At 41.2% G+C, this 13,036-nt stretch overlaps 1 long non-coding RNA gene across 1 annotated transcript; it reads left to right on the plus strand.

Annotated features, from left to right (window-relative positions):
• Positions 1-643: 643 nt before the first annotated feature.
• On the plus strand, positions 644-12,306 carry LOC144315111 (uncharacterized). The gene is made up of 3 exons (XR_013380895.1): positions 644-776; positions 2,254-2,308; positions 10,734-12,306. It is a non-coding gene; the product is annotated as an uncharacterized LOC144315111 (long non-coding RNA).
• Positions 12,307-13,036: the final 730 nt, after the last annotated feature.

Raw genomic sequence — 13,036 nt, forward strand, 5'->3', positions numbered from 1 at the left:
CATAGTTCTAATAATATTCGTAGCAATCCCTCATGTTACATCTACAAGAGCAAAGCAAAGTCTGTTATGGCCACAGCAATATTCCCAGTACCTGATACAGTATCAGGAATGAAGTATGTGCTCAATAAATATTCGTTGAGTGAATGAATGTTATGTTTTAAGGAATTCAGAGTGATTGCATCTATATCTCATCTGTATCCCCATAATACCAACATTTGGCAGGCTGAGAAGATAATTAAGTCCATTTTACAGATAAATCAGAAGATCCAGGAAGGTAAAATGACAAGAACGGAAGCTCGGCAAAGGTCTCAAAACTAGTTATTGACAGGGCTTCTGAGTTTTACAACTTAGAATATATAGAGACACAGTCTGCTTTGAAATATTTAGTCTATAGATGAGTTATCTTCCAAATGTGGCTTTCTTCCTCTTCAAGTTTATATTTAGTGTTGGCAGTTGGCCGCCAACATATGCTTTGACTACAACACGAGGTTCAGAGGTCCCTTGCAGAAGCATTCAAGGGAAGAGAGGAGATAATGAATTTTTTCCTGTGGCCTAAGAGCTAAAACCTTCTGCCTAATATCATATTATTTTTATCTAAAATAAAGAATTCTAGAACTTTGAGTAAAATAGATTGTTCTAAGTATATTGTCATTCCTTTGTTCTCATGGCTACCCCATTGAATCTGTGATCTTCAGAGAAGCCTGTTTCCACTTGCTAAAGAAGTATCCTTGATGTTGTTCTTTTGTTGTTAGACAAACGGACAGTCCTAAAGAAATGTCAGTCTATGAGCAGACATTCTATCATTTATTAAAGTATGGGTAACTTTCCTACTGAGAATAAGCCAATAGTTTTGGACTTATAGGTGAGAAGAAACAGGAATCAGGGAACTGAGGGAAATCTATAAGATGAGAAATCCAAGAAGTATAGAATCCAATGTTACCGAGTTAAAACAGGAGCTGCAATTTTTAATAGCTCAGCAGCATCTGAATAAGGCACAAGACATAAACCACATCTTCATAGATAATATAAAAAACAATGAAATACCCACATAGATGTTCAAGTAGAAAGTGTGAAAATTATTTATGCAGCTTAATTTAGAATGTTCTATTCTTCCCTCAAGCCTTTGATTTCTCAGTCTTAGTAAAAATAGATCATAGTAACAAGTCAAACGCTATTCCAGTCCACTGTAAAATGACATCTATGTGTAAAGATGGTTTATATGAAAATTGTGTTCAAGAATTCCCTTTTCTCCCCTCTCTCAGATGATGTTTTATTAAAGTAATTTTATCTGATTGATATTTTTATTTTTAAATTTTTTAGTTGGACAGAGAGATGTAGTTCTAACATGGAGACCAGGAGACTCAGAGACTCTTTAGAAAGGCCCAGGTAATGTTCTGCTTTATGCTGATGCTCATGGGCTTGATTTCAGCTAGATTGGAAGATCTGAAAATCTCACTACGCCTTTCTGAGCAGTTTAACAGAATTCTGAAGTAGTTAAAATTTAGAAACTGCATTAAATATAATGTATTTAAATTTGAAACACTAGGGAGACTTTTAAAAAATTTTTTGGAGCTAAGAGCTGATCTTGTTGGATAGGAAAAAAATAGAAAGCATTATTATCTCCCACTCCAATTCATTTGAAGCCGAGGAAAATCTCATTCGATTTCATTCAAATTACGTTCTGGCTCTGTGTGAATGATATATGTTATTTGAGAAAATGAGGGAGATGATCGCCTCTCGGCTAATAGCCCATGAGGAGGGGTGTGTGTGTGTGTGTGCACAGGCACGCACACGCCTTATGAGGGATGGCTTATTTTTTGCAAAAGACCATAGTTAGGATTGTGTTGTAGGGGCTATGAAGGATGGCTTATTTTTTTGCAAAAGACCATAGTTAGGATTGTGTTGTAGGGGCTATGAAGAGTTTTACGGTAAAGTTGAGTAGGAATAACCTTAAATAGTAATTGATTTGTGGCACAATTATCATTTTGATTAACTTAGCCTTTCCCTGTGTCAAGAGGTGGTCCGAGGGCCATGCTAATAGCCTTTTGAATTACTATTTCCTCTTTTTGGTAGTGGAGTTGAAAAGTCCTTTTAAATCACTACTGTATGTCAAAGTCAAGTGTTTTATTCAGTTTGGTTTCTAATTAAAGTTAAAAGAGGGCATGTCAGTCACTGGGAAGTAAGATACACATTGAACAAAAATACTTCTGTCCTCAACTTTTGTCCCTGAAAATGATGTGAATTTGTCCTTAGGGGGAAAAAGAGACTCTGCAAAGATTCTGCAGTTCAAGGAAAAAAGTTTGGACAGGTAAGGTATGATTTTGGTGACTATGATCTTCTGTGTCCTGCTCCTTGGGTTACAGCATTGGGCAGCCCTCTATCTAACCAAGACCTGCCCCCACCAGCCTTGGAGAAACTCTGTTTGCCAGGTCCCTCATGTCCTCCACCCCACTGAGTCCCGTCCTCCTATATGTTCTCTCCCGTCTTGCCCTCCCTAGAGCGGCAGTCAATTGGTGTGGGACGATTAGTCAACTACTTTCCAGGATCCCCGCTAAAACCTTTGCATTTTAATCAGATCTCCAGAAAAATATTGAAAAATATTAAAGAACATCTTGACTGTGGTAATATTTTCCATGTGATTAAAAGTAGGAAGCAAGAAAATAGTATAAAGCAGGGGTCCGTTTCAGAACTCTTTCTTTGAATTCATTTATTCACTCATCTACTTATAGTCATTCATTTATTTTTCATTCAATAAACTTTTCTCCAGATACTGTATTAGTTTCCTATTGTTTCTGTGGCAAATAACCCTAAACTCAGTGGCTTAGAACAATACAAATTTATTATTACAGTTTTGGAGGACAGAATTTCAAAGCTAGTTTCACCAGGCAATGGTCAAGGTGTTGGCAGGGCTGGTTCTTTCTGGATGCTCTGAGGGAGAATCTGTTTCCTTGCCATTCTCAGCATTCAATGGCTACCTGCATACCTTGGTTCTCAGCCCCTTCCTCTATCCCTGTCCTCTTCATCACATCACTTTCTCCTTTGGCTTTGACTCTTGGCTTCCTCTGATAAGGACTGCTATGATTACACTCAGGTTCACCCAAATAATTCAGGATAATCTCATCTCAAGACTCCTAATCATAAAGTTCCTCCATACTAGCTAGCATTCACAGGTTCTGGAGATTGGGACATGGACCTATGTGGGAGCCATTACTCAGTGACCACAAGCACTGTGTGTAAGGCACGGTGCTTGGTGCTTGCCTTGAGCAATGTAGAACCAATTTAGGGTTTTAGGTTCAAAACTATAGCCAACAGTGGTGCCCGGGTGGCTCAGTCAGTTAAGTGTCTGCCTTTGGCTCAGGTCATGATCTCAGGGTTCTGAGATGGAGCCCCCAGTCTGGCTCCCTGTTCAGCAGGGAGTCTGTTTCTTCTCTCTCTCTCACTCTGCCTCTGTGCCCCACTTGTGCTCTTTCTCTCTCTCTCTAAATAAATAAATACAATCTTTAAAATAAAATAAAATAAAATAAACCAATCCCCCAAATCATATAGTTTAGTAAGGAAGGTGAGATACATGTATGATTAACAGATAGAAGGTGAGGATGCAAGGGGACAATGTAGGAAGAAATCCTTGGATGTTCAGAAGGGCGAGGGGAATTTGAATGAAAGTAAATGGGAAGCTTCCACTCAGAGTATTGTTTGAGCCTTAAAGGGAAAAAATGCAGAAGTAAAGACCAGAAAAGCCAGGAAGAGGGCAAACAAATCATTGTTAGAGGGCAACTGGACAAACCATGCCTAAGATTTTACGTTGAAAGAAGTGGTGGGAAATGTTTCAAAAGAGAGTTCTTGGATCCTAGGTGAGGGGCTTTTTATTATATTGGTAGACAGCAGGAAAGCCAGGGAAGCATTATATGTAGAGGCATGGAGAGATTATACTGGTGACAGCAATGTGTGCCTACTTATTTTTGCTCCATGGTCTGCACATGCAGACATGAGTCTGACATGCTGTCCTTGCTGCAAAACACACCAAGGTAGGGTGTGTGCCAATGGATCAGAGGTTCAGGGACAATGCTAACACACTGCTTTCCTAGATACTTTGCTTCTCACATGTATGTTGTGCACCCTGCGATGAAAACAACAGAATAGTGTAAAACCCAAGAGGACTTTACCAGCTTCTCAGACTCTCTGTTCATCAATTATTTAGCTTCAGATTATTACCTACAAAATCAGATTCTCTTAAGATTTATGATTAGTGCTAGTAGTATTCAAGCTTTTTCATGATGTAGATAAAAAGGAAAAAAACCCACAAAACTGTGGCAACTCAAATGTGAAGACCGTCATATTTAAATTTGTAATAGTATCACTTATTAGTGTTGTGACTTCAAATGGGCCTCTTCAAATTCTCTCTGAATTTTAACAATAATAGTAGCAGCAGTTTTACTAACTCATAGGCCTCTTTTAATGAGATAATATGCAAAGATGCTTTGTACATTCAAAAGGCTATTACAAAAATTAATTCACATTCCAAAAAAATGATACAAAGGCTATCATTGTTGAGAAAATATTTCTCATGGTGTGTTGTATTGACTATAATGCAGATCAAGTTAGAAGAATAAAATGTGCGACCTTTGAAGTGTTGATCCCCTAAACTGGAGCATCTAAGGTTGCCTGATGTTGTCCATCTGACTGGTTTCCATCTTGGGAAGTCATGAAAACCACAGGCAATCTGACTTGAGGCAGATATTGAGAGAGACAGAAAGGGAGCTGATAAATCAGGAATTTAATTAACAGAGTGACTCAGGTGGAAAGGTTGAAGCCTAACTGGGTTTCTGTTTACATTAAACAGATGTGATTTGTAATCTGACTCAATTAGCCAGAAATTAAGTGCATCTTGAGGCAGAAATATCATGGATGTAAATATTCTCTTTTGAAGGAATAAGAAACACTCAGTAAAATGACAACTTTTCAAATCTCTCTGCAGTGTTATGTTAGGGATGCTCTGCCTTTTTCCAGGCCACAAATAGTTATCTTCTTGCCTACCCCATCCCCACCTCCAAATTTGTCTTAATCGAAATTGAAGGTACTATTCCCTTAGTGCCCCAAAGTATTCATGGTAGATACTTACAGATAACATGATAAACGATTCTCTGCTAATATCTTGGCAGTTACTCCAAAGTGTTCGTAACTGCTGTTTCAAGATAGGTAGAGTAAGAATCAAAGCAGGAATATTTCCTTAAAAACAGTCCTACTGTCAATCAATGAGTTCATTGGAGCAGATGCTATTAGAGCAGTCTTCTCTCTATATGGTGTAAGAACAAACTCAGCCTCAATTGAAATACTGAAATGTGTTCTCTCTTCTCATAAGAGACTGCTGGTTTCTGTCAATGTAACAGGAGCAAACCATTGAGGGAGAGGCTGAACCCAAACAAATGTATGATGGAGAAGATTTCAGGGTCTCTACCATCAGGACCCCTCTACTGTGATCCAGGGCCTCAGACCTCTTGCTCAGAATCATCCATGTGTCCTCTTGCATAGCACTTCCGCATCCTCACCACCACATAGCAGGACCCAAGACATTGACATATAAGCCGTGACCACCAACAAAGCAGCATATAGACAGAGGAGGGTGTTTCTGGAGGTGAGCTTCATCCAGTAGGTCATAGCTCAGTTTGACCCAGATCCCTAGAATTGGAGTCTACAGTTCCTTTGGGGGGCCTTCTTTTGCCACTTCTTCTTGAATCCCATAGTCCTTCCTCTGGGCTAAGAAAAAGGGAAGCAAATATTCAGACCTATTTTTTTTTCCCAGGGTGTGTATTGACATGTCAGGAAAGCTTTGCTAATTCTGAGTAGTGGGCACAGAAGTTAGGGACACTGTGATTGTGGTTCTCTAGAGTAGAAGGTTGTTAAACCAGCAGGACACCTGATGTTGGGGAGTGCACCTAGAGGAGGAATGCTCAGCCCCCATGCTGGGGCAGATACTGAGCATCCAGGGATGAATGCTTACAGTCCTAACTCTGATTCTGGACCAGCTTCTGGCTGGTCCACTGCACTCCTACCAAAGCCAAATTATTTTCTTAAGTCTCCTTTTGGTTCTTGGAGAGTAAGATCATTTTCCAAAAACCTTGGGTCCATTTAGTTTTGCCCCTGCCCCCAGTGCCTCTCACTCCCTTCCCTCACCCCACTCTGTTTTCTGTTCTCAATCTCACTTCTCCTAGGTCTGGCTTCTAGGTTCCCCTCTTGCTTGGTCTCCCCATTCTGCTGCCATACATTCTCTCAGAGAAAAAGAGCTTCATTAGTTGCCTCAGTTCTCATCATGGCATAACCTGCATAACTCCTTTCTCCAGACCCTTAACCTAAAGAGCCGCATTGACTTCCTATCCACCGCAGGGCTCAGCCCCGATCTGAGACTCCAGGGCACATTCTGACTCCAGTCAGAGGATATATAAGTAGCCATTTCAATGCAGATCTCTCTAGACATAGGCTTTCCTCATCATCCTCTCTCTAAGGCTTTCATGTCATGGCCTATATCTATTGTCATATTCTATAAGACTCTGATTGAAGATCTTTTTTTTTTTAAGATTTTATTTATTTATTCATGAGAAACACACAGAGAGAGGCAGAGACACAGGCAGAGGAAAAAACAGGTTCCCTGCAAGGAGCCAGACGCGGGACTCCATCACCGATCCTGGGATCACGCCAAAAGCCAAAGGCAGACGCTCAACCACTGAGCCACCCAGGCATCCCCAAGATCTTTAACAGGAAAAAAAAGTCCATTTTAGACTCCAAGTAGAACTCCAGGCCTGTCCCTTTTAAGAATATGGCAGAAGATTCTTGTGGCACTACTTTGAGACATTTGTTCTCCACGGCTGACTCCAAGAGGTTTCCTTGTAAGGAGGTGATTGTGATGGTCAACACAGTAGACATGAATTACCACCAGGAGTCTCTATGCCTGAACAACTACCAGACTGGATGTAGGGCAGGTGTGCAGCTCTTAGACATCCTGCTGACAGCCCTTCCTCCTGCTTAGCGAAAGCTCAGAATTTGAATGAGCCTATAAAATATAGATCTCAAATCAGTAACCTAACTTTACGCTTTAAGAAAAAGAAGAGCAAATTAAGCCTAAGAGAAGCAGAAGGAAGGACAGGATAGAATAAAACAGAAGTAAGTGAAATAAACAATAGAAAACAGTAGAGAAAAACCAAATGTTGAGTCTTAGAAAAAATCAAGAATACCGACAAAGCTTAGCTAGACTGGTCAAGGAGATAAAAAGAAAGATAAAAAGGAAAGACTCCTTAGTAAAAGCCAGAATGAAAGAGGAAACATCACTACTAGAGTCTAAGGAAATATATGAACAGTTGTATGCCAACAAATTAATAACCTAAATGAAATAGACAACTTCATAGGCACAAACTACTGAAATTGACTCAAGAATAAATAGAAATAGATTTATAAAGTAAAAAGATTGAATTAACAATCAAAAAACATGGTGCTGGGGCAACTGTATATTCACATGCTAAAGAAGAAAGTTGGGCCCCTATCTCACACCATATACAAAAATTAACTCAAAATGGATCAGAGATCTAAATGTAGAAACTGAAAGTATAAAACTCTTAGAAAAAGAACTTAGGAGTAAATCTTTGTGACCTTGGATTAGGCAATGTCTTCTCATATATGACACCAGAAGCATGGGTGACAAAAATAAATTGGACTTCATAAAAATTTTAGATATTTGTGCTTCACAGGACACCACCAAAAATGTCAAAAGACAATCTACAGAATGGAAGAACGTAATAGTTGCAAATCATATACCTGATAAAGAACTTGTATCTAGAATACATTAAGAATGTGTATGACTTAATCATAGTGTACTGTAGACTTTTAAAAAAACTTCATGTTTTCCTGATGCCCCAACATCCCCACAAACAAGCTTTGAGCACTCTGCCAGGTGGGCAGGTACACCTGTGTGATAAGGCTGGTCCTTGTCCATTTCTTGCCCTCCCCTGACTCTGACCTATTGAGATTCAAACACACCAATGAAATCCCCTCATACCTTTTGCATATGTGCCACCCTGACCCCCAATAAAGACACTTGTTCCTTTGTCCTCACCATCCATGGCTCCCCAGCAGCTTAGTTGCACCAATGCGTGGCATACCATGCCTCCCTCTTCTGGGGCTTTTGAGTATAACACATCTCTTTTACCTACACATGCCTCTCTTATTTTATGTCCATGTCAGAATGATCATGAAAAAAACAAAAACAAAAACAAAAACACCTGATTTAAAATAACATAATTATTCTTTACAATACAAATAAGGGATCCCTGAGTGGCACAGCGGTTTGGCGCCTGCCTTTGGCCCAGGGCGCGATCCTGGAGACCCGGGATCAAATCCCACGTCAGGCTCCCCGTGCATGGAGCCTGTTTCTCCCTCTGCCTATGTCTCTGCCTCTCTCTCTCTCTGTGTGACTATCATAAAAAAATAAAAATAAAAATAAAATGACAACCCAGTTTAAAAATGGGCAACGGGGTCAAAGAATCATTTCTCCAAAGAAGGTATATAAATGGTGAATAAACTCATGAAAATATACTCAGTCTCATTATTCATTAGGAAAATGTAAATCAAAATCACAATGGGATACTGCTTCCCATGAGGATGTTTAATAAAAAAGGTAAACAGGTATCACTGAAGATGAGGTGAGATTAGAATCCTTACATGTTGCTGGTAGGACAGCAAATGGTTCTGTTGCCATGGAAAGTTTGGCAATTCCTTAAATTGCTAAAGATGTAGTATATGCTATATATTATATACTACACACTATAGGTATATACCCAAGAGATTTAAAATCAGATGTCCATACAAAAACTTGCCCATGACTATTCACAGCCACATTATCTTTCATCACTTTTAAATTAAAGTTATAGTCACCGTGTTGTACATTACATCCCAGGACTTATTCATCTTATAACTGGACGTTTGTACCCTTTGACCACCTTCAGAGTAGCATTATCCATAATAACCCCAAAGTGAAAATAACCCAAATGTCCCTCAAATGAAAAATGGATAGACAAAATGTGTGTATCCATATTATAAAATGTTTGGCCATAAAAAGAATATGATTTTGAGACGTGCTCCAACATTATTGAACGTTAGAACATGTTCAGTGAAAGAAACCAGACACAAAAGGCCATATATTCTATGCTTCCACATATATGAAATGTCCAGAAAAGGCAAATTCATAGAGGCAGAAAGCAAATTAGTGGTTACCATGGACTGGGAGAATGGGAGATGAGGGCAGAGATTGCTCATGCGTACAGGATTTCAAATTGAGGCAATAAAATGTTCTGGAATTAGTAGTGTTGGGATGTACAACTCTATAGACCTTGGAGCACTGAATATTTTAAACATTTTAAAAGACTGAACTTTGTGGTATATGAATTGTATCTCAATAAAGTTATTTAAGGGACACCTGAGTGGCTCAGTTGGTAAAGTGAGCCTCAATTTCAGCTCAGGTCATGACCTCAGAGCCATGAGGTCAGGCTCTCTGCTGGGCATGGAGCCTACTTAAGATTCTCTCTCTCCCACTCTCTCTGCCTCTCCTCCCCCCCCCTTTCTTTCTCCCTCTCTAATAAAAACAAAAATAAAAATCAAGTTATTATTTAAAAATAAAGCCCCCCAGGGAGCCCCCTTGGCTCCAGTAAACAGTCTAAGCTCCATAGTAGGCGTGGTCCATCCCATCCCCCTTTTCCATTCATACAGTCTGCAGCACCCACGTGGAGTTGACTTTCCAACCAAGTCGAACTCCCTGTAGGTCCCAGAACCCATTTTACTGATTCTCACCTCCTTGCCTTAGAGCATTAGATTGTTTTTTTTTCCCTTTCTTGTCAAATAGCTATTTTACTTTCTTAAAAAAAAAAAAAAAGATAAAAATCTCAAACAGACAAAAACAAAAAAATAGGAAGACTGGTACAATGAACACCCACCATCTATATCCAATGATTGCTCTTTCCTATCAAATTCTTTCCTATCAAATGACATCAAATTCCTTGATGTCATATAATGCACAGTTCAGGCCTCGCTTTGACTAATCAGCCCCACTACCTTTCATGGCTTTTCTTTCTTTCTAAACAGATCCCTACATGAAGGAACACACACTACATTTGGTTGTTACATCTTTTAAATCTTCCCCAAATCTAGAACACCCCCCACCCCACACCCTCCATTTGAGCTCTTAGATCAAGTCTCGTATTTAATAGACGGGGCCAGTTGTCCAGAAGAATGTCCCACAGTCTGGATCTGTATAATTCTTTCTTTTTTGTCTTACTGAAATAGTTTCTCTGAATTTCCTCTGAGGTACAAGTTAGATCTAAAGGCTCATGATATTCCAGCTGTTTAGAAAGAATACTCCATAGGAGAGATTATGTACTTCATAGCACGCAAATATGCTATTAGCTCACATAGTCTGCATTCAGCCCATAAAACTTTCCATTTTAGAATAGCCCTTCCATTGTCAATTGATTCTGTTTGTGCATAGAGTTTAGTTTAATTTACTTTGTCATAAAGTTAATTCAGGGCTGTAGGCTAGGCTTCTTTCTAAACTGGTATTAGCTGGGTGATGTCATTGTGAATAAGTGTTGTGTTAGCCAACGGGCTACCAAAAAGTGAATAAAGGGTAGCCCCTGTCTTCAGGAGTAGCACTGGGGGCCTCTTGCATTTCATGCATGTCAAGTGTTGGATCATAGGTGGACACAAACACAGTGTGCCAGTGGTACACGCATGGACATACACCACCGTGTCAAGAAGGAGCGTGCCTTCAACAGTGCTGAGCACCTGACCAGGGCCTCAACCATGCTCCAAACTCCAAGATCCCAGGAAGCTGCTGGCTAGGGAACTCCCCAGCACCTCTGCTCTCCTGCCATTCAGAAAGCCTGAAGGCCCAAGAAGTAAACAAAAATACAAAATCAGTAACCTACTCTGTGACTGTTCCTTGAGCACCAAACATGGGATTTGGCTCCAGCCTTCTCAATGTTTACAGTCAAAAAGACAAACAAACAAACTGGTTCATACTGCACACCAGCTGGGCATGCATGCTGGCATTAAGTCAAACCAGAAACCCAAGTTGCTTCAGCTCTCTAGGCTGTAGGGAACCGGATTAGGAGCCAAGATGTTCCTTCCTCTGTGGTCAGCTGGAAAGCCAGGAGCACCCCAACTCTATTCAGCACAGACCTGAGACCTGCTTCTGAGTCCACACCCGATACCCCACTTCTCTTCTGCACCTGCAGATAAACCCAGTTTCCTAGTGTTCTTTCAACATGCAAGTCTCACGCAGGGTTTATATACTGATGGCTCAGTTAGGGCAGTATGATAGGTTTGATCCCTGGTGGCCCAATCAGAATTGATTGTAGAAAAATGCAGCCCTGTCTGGAATTGCTAAAAGGAAATGTTTGAGAGAAGGGAAGCCAGCACCATTTGTACAATGACGGCGGCGAATAAACCAGAGCATTCCAGCAGTTTCTTAATCCCGCTGCAGTCCGTCTTGAAGTGATCCCCAGTTTGCGGGTGCACATTTCTGTGATGTGCTGCATGTCTCTAGACAATTCCCCGCATGGCCTGGGACGTCCCCTTGAAGAAGTGAGGAAATCACTGCGGCGGGCTCCGGTCCCCGGAACTGACCTAAATAGTGGCTTTGCCCCTGATGAAGTAGTGCTGATTGCTTTGTACATGTAGCGTTCATCATCATCAGGCCCAGCTTCCCTGCTCAGAGACGGAGAGAAAACACAACAGACTGAGCAGAGAGAGCTGAAGAGCACAATTCAGCCAATGATCACGAGGATGCGAAGAGACCGCAAGGTACAATGAGCCAAAAACCATGCACCTGAGACCCAGCCTCCCAGGCAGCAAACACCCCTGCCCATCCCTCCCTGCCCGTCCAGGTCACCGCCACCTCCTGCCCCATCAGCAGCAAGTCTTTCCTTTCACATGCATCTGGGGGAGGTAGCCTCCCAACGTCCTATTTTATTACCAGGTGGGGAGATGAATGGTCCTATGGTAAATCCAGAAACACAGAGTGACCCTATCAAATCTTTTTTAAAAATTGTAATATTCGTCTTCATACTCCTGCTGCAAGACCAAAATAAAGTCCAAGTTGTTTGACAAAATGCCATGCAGCTCTGAAAATGGGAGTCTGCGTCTACTATATTACATGTTAGATATATAGAGATACACACACACAGTCACACACACACATATTTATTACTCAGGAGTTTGCATTTAAAAAGTTATAGGCTGCCCATTCCATTCCTATCCCTCCTGACAAATAGCTCATGACTATCAGGACAGAAAAGCCTCACGTATTATGACTTTCATTCTGTCTTCGGTCATCAAAAATGAATTTCCCTTGGCAAACTGTTTATTTTGCAAATGAGTTTAAGTGATTCATAGGCTGCTGAAAAATAGCATCTTGAAATTTATTCTTAAACATAGTGCTTTATAAACTTAGTTCACACATATGGTGTTTCCCAGGCAAACATTCAAAGGCACAGGGATCTGTGAGCCTGTGGTGGGGAAGAGACAGGAAGGCCATATGGGGGCAGCGGGGAGGCACCTGCTGGGAGGCCCCCACCGCCTCACCCGGAGGGCTCCAGGCAGGTGCCCATGGGATAGAAATCGGTGTGGACAGAATCAGTGCCAAAGCAGAGAGAAGGAGGGAAGGGGTCCTCTCTCTCCTCCCTCCTTCATCCTGCTTCACTCCCAGTCCCCAAAGGGCCATTTCACTGCTCTGTGTCTTGTAAGAAAACCCCCCAATCATTTGGAATGAGTCACAGAGAAAGAGTCACATATCATCTGGGGCACAAACCCCTGGAGTGCGGTGGGCAGACTTCAGAAATAGAACGAAGTTGCCTCGCTCCAAGCACAGGGCCAGACACCTGGCATTGGGAATGCAGCGGTCACTCACCTAACCAGGGGCCAGACACTGCCAGACACCTGGCAGGAAAGCTTCCCTGGGGACGCTGAACAGGAGTCAACCACGATCTGCCGGGGTAGG

Source organism: Canis aureus, chromosome 6 (genome assembly GCF_053574225.1).
Source record: "Canis aureus isolate CA01 chromosome 6, VMU_Caureus_v.1.0, whole genome shotgun sequence".
NCBI lineage: Eukaryota > Metazoa > Chordata > Mammalia > Carnivora > Canidae > Canis > Canis aureus.